The sequence below is a fragment of the Aegilops tauschii genome, chromosome 1, assembly GCF_002575655.3.
Source record: "Aegilops tauschii subsp. strangulata cultivar AL8/78 chromosome 1, Aet v6.0, whole genome shotgun sequence".
NCBI lineage: Eukaryota > Viridiplantae > Streptophyta > Magnoliopsida > Poales > Poaceae > Aegilops > Aegilops tauschii.
Window position 1 is genome coordinate 416,276,751 of NC_053035.3, and position 6,000 is coordinate 416,282,750.

Here is a 6,000-nt window from a genome sequence, read left to right on the forward strand (position 1 = left end):
GATGCCATGGTGCAATCCAACGAGTCGATGTTGTTGAAGTCGTTGGAGATCAAAAAAGAATTGGCCGAGAAGAAGGCAAAGGAGAAGCAAGAAAAGTGGCAATTGCTCAAGGAAGAAGGGCTGCGCAAAGCTGCCATCGAGGAGAGAAGAGCACGCGCCGCTGAAAACAAATCCATGTCCATGTTGCTCGCCGAAGAGAACAAGATCATGTCAATGAACCGCAATGACATTGTCGACCTCACCAAAACATGGCATGATATGGCAAGGAGAGAAATCTTGAAGAGGAGAATGGTCGCGTTGGCCGGTCCGTGTTATAGTTCCGGTGATGTTTTTTCTGCTCCATATGGTGGCAATGTGGATGATTTCGGTGCGGGAGTTGGAACAAGCGCCGGAGGTGGATTCGGTGGCGCCGATGAACTTCAAGATGGACTCGATGGCGCGGAGTGAAGATCGACCAATATGATGCCGGACATGGGCGCAAACCTTTGCAGGGCCCTCTTTTGCGTTTGCCGTAATGAACTTGGCTTTTATTTGCGCGTAAAACTGTTTATGTCGTTTGAATTTGAACTTGTTTGTGAAACCCTATGTCAAATGCGAGATTTGCAGTTTTTCTGTTTGCGGGTCGTCGCGGTGGTGCCCGAGCAAAACCCGCAGAAGCCGACCCATAAAAAAGCATATTCCGCGAATATACTTTTTTACAGATCCGTTTGGGGGGGTCTGCATCTGTGCCAGCCCGCGCCGGCCCGCAAAAGCGGTTTTGCGCGAACTGCAAACGCGTTTTATGGGCCGGCGGGATGCGGGGTCTGCTAGAGTTGCTCTTACAACATGGATCATCAAATGTCCATGGACACGTTCGGATGTATCTGTTGACTGCTGGCTGGGCGGAGGCCATCCAACAATATTCCCCAAAAAGATGGTGAACATCAATGTTTTTCAATGATATTTAGTTAGTGTTCACAGCAAGATCCATATACCTAAAAAAACTACTCTACTTCCCTCAGCACAACCAGAGTCGTTGACGGCTACCTTTTTGGTGCATTTGCGCGCCCCGTCTTGAGTTGAGCCACCGCTGTGCGACCCTCCTCGAGGAATGTGAGGTTAACTTGTGCTTCGCATGTAGCTTGATGAAGTTGGACACGGTGTTGTGCCAACGACATCATCTTCTCCGCTGCTGGCACCTTCTCCTTCCGCCATTGCAAAAGCCTCAACCTCTGTCATGGCCATGGGTCGCCCTCCTCCTCTTTCTCCTCACCCAAGCTCGGAGTTTGGCCCTCCCGTGTACGGGCTCGACGTCGAGCATCAATGGCGCTGACCTTCGCAACGAGGTCGACGTTAGCATCTTGAACCACTTCATCTTGGAGCGGGCCATGGCAATGGACGGCGGGCGGCGGACTAGGGGCTCGAACGGTAGGAGAGGTGGGAGAATGTGCTCGAAAGTGTGGTCTCGGGGGATGGACGGCCGGATTTATATAGTCAGGCTGGCGGAGCGACGAATGTTCAATGCGGACAACCGGAGTAGGCCTCTCGTGCAGCTCGCCTGCCTGGATGAGGGTAGGCGAACATCTGATCAAGCGTTGTGAATGTTGGCATGCATAAGGTTCTAGTGCCATCCGGAGATGGTTTTTTGGGGTGGACCCGAGGTGTCAGAGTTTGGCGTGGCGGACGTCTCTTCCAAGAGCTCCCCCGATTTGGCGCGGGTCTATGGGATTTGAGACGTCCAAACCAATCCAGCCTGTTTTGGTGATATGCACTGGATGGCTACAAGTATTTTGACGGGATGGTTTGGACGTTCAGGTGTTTTGGTGATATGCATTGGATGGCTACAAGTATTTAGACGGGATGGTTTGGACGTTCAGGTGTTTTGGTGATCTGTGTTGAAGATGCCCTAAGTCACAAATCTCAACACCACTGACAAATAGGGCATGCAATACCTAGCTCTCTATTTAAGCAGGATGCAACGAGTTAATACGGTATGCATAATAAATTAAGATCTTCTATTTCAAGTTTCGCAATTTATGCCATTTCTACTCTTTTTTTAGAACCTATGTCGTTTCTACTCTATCATTATTTCCTACGCAAATTTCCATTTAATATTTTATTAAAACGTACATATCTGAAAATAGGAAACAAACCCCACAAAGGATAAGTTCCTAACCCGCATTCCTATTTTGCCCCAAATTAATGACGGAGTACATATTATGGAAAGATATTAAATCTTTCCATTTTTACTGCTTGATGTCTTCTGCACCCCACATCTTCATTCTCTTAATCTCTCCATATATATGAGTCAGGTGTTCGTAGCAACCAAATCTTGTAGAGGTAGAAGAAGTATTTCAAATCGACAGTCATCGATATCGTAGTATGGACAAGCACGCGATTCGCATCCTTGCTCTAGCCCTGCTTCTACATCTCACTTGCTATGCTACTATTGCGCAATGTAAGAGCACGGTTATTTCTCCATCCTTTCTTTTGATTCATGTTAGATCCTTGGGCCTGTTTGTTTATCGAATCCAAAGCAATTTGCTTAGCAATGTTTCATTGTTATTCCCATAGGCCGAATCATCGCCGACATGGACAGCGAGAAGATCAATCTACCAAATGGGTTGTGCGGCCTACAAAAGCTCTGCTCTGGTGATATTTGCTACTGTTGCCTAGCAAATAATACCTGCTACGGTTCTATGGTTGTGTGCAAGAGTTTCTGTGGATAACTAGTGGCGATGAAAATCACCCCTCCTTTACCTGCTCCTTTTCCAGCATAGTCAGATTGGCTTTCATATTTATCCTTCCCAGCATATAACGCATGATGCAAGCAAAAACTGTTTGGAATAAGAGTATTACCCTATGCTAATTGTTTCGGTTCTGTTTGGCATATTGCATTTGAACTATTATTACTCCGACAGTGCAAATATGAATCCAGTGATTGTGTCTTCATAAAAGAGGTTATGAGTGTCGTCATAAAATGGTCTCGTGGTTCAGATTCAGCACAAAAAAATATCTGAAGTATTAGAAAAAGAATAATTCTATGCAGGAATTCCCACATCGATTTTGAGAAAGTTTACAAGTATAATTAGTAATATATATATATATATATATATATATATATATATATATATATATATATATATATATATATATATATCTGCTGATTATGATTGGAACGTTAAGATCAAAAGATTAATTATGATGATAATTAAGTGTAACGATAGTCCTAAAACAACATTGAGAGTATGACGTTAGAAAAACGATCATATTGAATCGACCCGAAGTTGTTTGTTATACTTTGAGATAAGATCATCAGAAGTCAATTGTTATAACACGGAGTGTTAACGTGTGATTTAGTTGCTTAGACTATGGGAGTAACCTAGTCCCTTCTTACCGTACGATGTGAGGTTGCTCAAACGCCATCTGTAACATGGTGATCATAACGACAACTTACAGGTTCATCAGAAAGTTTGACAAGGGACTAGATAGCTCGAGAGTGGAATTTGCTCCTCCAATGATGGAGAGATTTTCTTAGGGCCCTCTCGGTGTGATGGTATATGTCATCGTCTGGCCAGACACATATTACTATGTCACAGGGATGCAGGAACATGTCAACGAGAAAGAAGAACAAAACCGGTAACGAGGAGACCGATATAGTGAGCATGTGTACGAGGATACCGATATATCTCACCTTGGGTTTTGTAAAGTATGGTGAAGCAAATTGAATAGCACATGATAACCAAAGGTTCACTCGAATGTCATTCGTGTACTCATAGGGATCGATATGGACGCCCATGGTTTCGCAACCGGTCATTGAACGAAAAGGGTTTTGGCCATGTCTATGTTTTACCAAACCTATAGGGTCACAAGCTTAAGATAATCACGATCTGCTGAGTGTTAGTTGGACGGGAATAATGAGAATATATTTCTGAAATAGTTTCACTAGTATTCGAAATAGTTTTGAGAGGAACCGGAACTGTTTCAGGGTCACTAGAAGAGTTTCGGAGTTTACCAGGCAATACCAGGTATTATTGATAAATAATATATAGCTGAAAAATGTTTCTGGTGATGTTAAATTAATAATAAAGGCTCTAGTAATAGTTAGGAGGCTTTTATATTTAATTCAATATCAACGGACCTTAAAAGGCCAAGTGGTGACCTCTCCCCATGGAAAGGAGAGAGGGGAGGCTGAATTGGAAGGTGAATCCCCCTCCTCTTGGCCGGCCACGGGGGGCTCCCCCCCTTGTGACATCCCCTCCTCCTCCTCCAACCTATATATACTAGAGGTATTGACACTTTTGGACACACAAGTTTTGGGGCCTCCTCTAGTTTTCTAGTTCTAGTTCTAATTGGTCCTAATTGATTAATTAGAGCTAGACCTAGATTCTCTAATCCTCATAATTAGAAGTCCACTTTGGTTCTAATCTCCTCCCTCTAATTCTTCGGTGGCGTTTAGCTCTGGGCGGCGAAGCGCTGCTGGATCGTTAAGACTGTACGCTTGCAACTCGTAGAGAGGCCTTGCTTTCGATCTTCTATTCGAGGGACTATTCATGAGTGGTTCGCGGGATCGTTCATCTACGGTTCGAGGGACTCCAAGTACAATCTACACCGACTCGTACTCTTCTGCTGCAACTCTAAGTCGGTAATGATCTGATCCAAACCGTTCAATGCATCTTCATAGTGTTCCTGGTTGATTGTAGGGTGATTTTTTTTTCTATCATGTTTCCCAACAATTTCTCCCTCATACTGTCATACATCCGGGCGTGTTCGGACATCAAACGGGAACCTAGTAGGCTGCCCAAAATTTGATCGTCTATGCAGTCAGTTCTCTCCCAAATCCAGACCATATGTGGGGGAGAAATGTCATTGTTCGGAGTATCTGCCATGTTATCTTCAACATGCGGGCCCAACACAAAAAGCCCACCCACGATGCACCCTTCTCTTTTCTCGTCGGACCCTCCTCTTCCCGCTCGGTTTCCTGCCGCAGCGAGACATTTCTCGCTGGAGCCCTTTCCTTTAAACCCGGATGACGCTCACCTCACCTTCGCCGTGCGTTGCAACATGGATGAAATTTCTCATATTTACAATATAATAGAATGGGTTAAACTAACATATACTATTGTCGCAAAATAACAAATAACTATATCGATCATTCTCAAAGGTCCATTTAACTTTGCAAATGAACGTAGTAAAATACCATCTTTTCAAGGGTTTCTAATTGTGTTGCAGAAGGTGCTAATATTTTCTCCCATTTCTCATATCTTTCATCTATTTAGAGTTTGCAACGCCTTCAGTTCAACATGGAAACTTCATGATGAGACGACATCGTATGTCCCTTGAATTTTGGAATTGATGAAACGAAAAAACACATACATACACACTGACATGCAAGGCGTGTGGCAACCTGAACATATTCCTAGTCACCAATCACTACTAGGGAAAACCTTATACACAGAAGCTTATCAGTAGCGCTGGTTAAAAGGAGGCTACTGTTACTTAGCAGTAGCGCGTGGTCAAAAAAGGCATGTAGGATCGAAAGTATGTCTAGAGGGGGGGGGGGTGATTAGACTACTTGACCAAATAAAAACCTAGCCTTTTCCCAATTTTAAGTCTTGGCAGATTTTAGCAACTTTGCACAAGTCAAGCAATCAACCTACACATGCAATTCTAAGAGTATAGCAGCGGAATGTAAAAAAATTGCATATGAAGGTAAATGGAGGAGTTTGAGGGAGCAAACGCCATGTAGACACGGAGATTTTTTATCCGTGGTTCCGATAGGTGGTGCTATCATACATCCACGTTGATGTAGACTTCAACCCACGAAGGGTAACGGTTGCGCGAGTCCACGGAGGGCTCCACCCACGAAGGGTCCACGAAGAAGCAACCTCTATCCCAGCATGACCATCGCCCACGAAGGACTTGCCTCACTAGGGTAGATTTTCACGAAGTAGGCGATCTCCTTGCCCGTACAAACTCCTTGGTTCAACTCCATAATCTTGACGGAGGCTTCCAAGTGAC

At 44.2% G+C, this 6,000-nt stretch overlaps 1 long non-coding RNA gene across 1 annotated transcript; it reads left to right on the forward strand.

Annotated features, from left to right (window-relative positions):
• The first annotated feature begins 2,254 nt into the window (after nt 1-2,254).
• Nucleotides 2,255-2,848, forward strand: LOC120968288 (uncharacterized). Its single transcript, XR_005762657.3, has 2 exons — nt 2,255-2,437; nt 2,554-2,848. It is a non-coding gene; the product is annotated as an uncharacterized lncRNA (long non-coding RNA).
• The last annotated feature ends 3,152 nt before the right edge of the window (nt 2,849-6,000 follow it).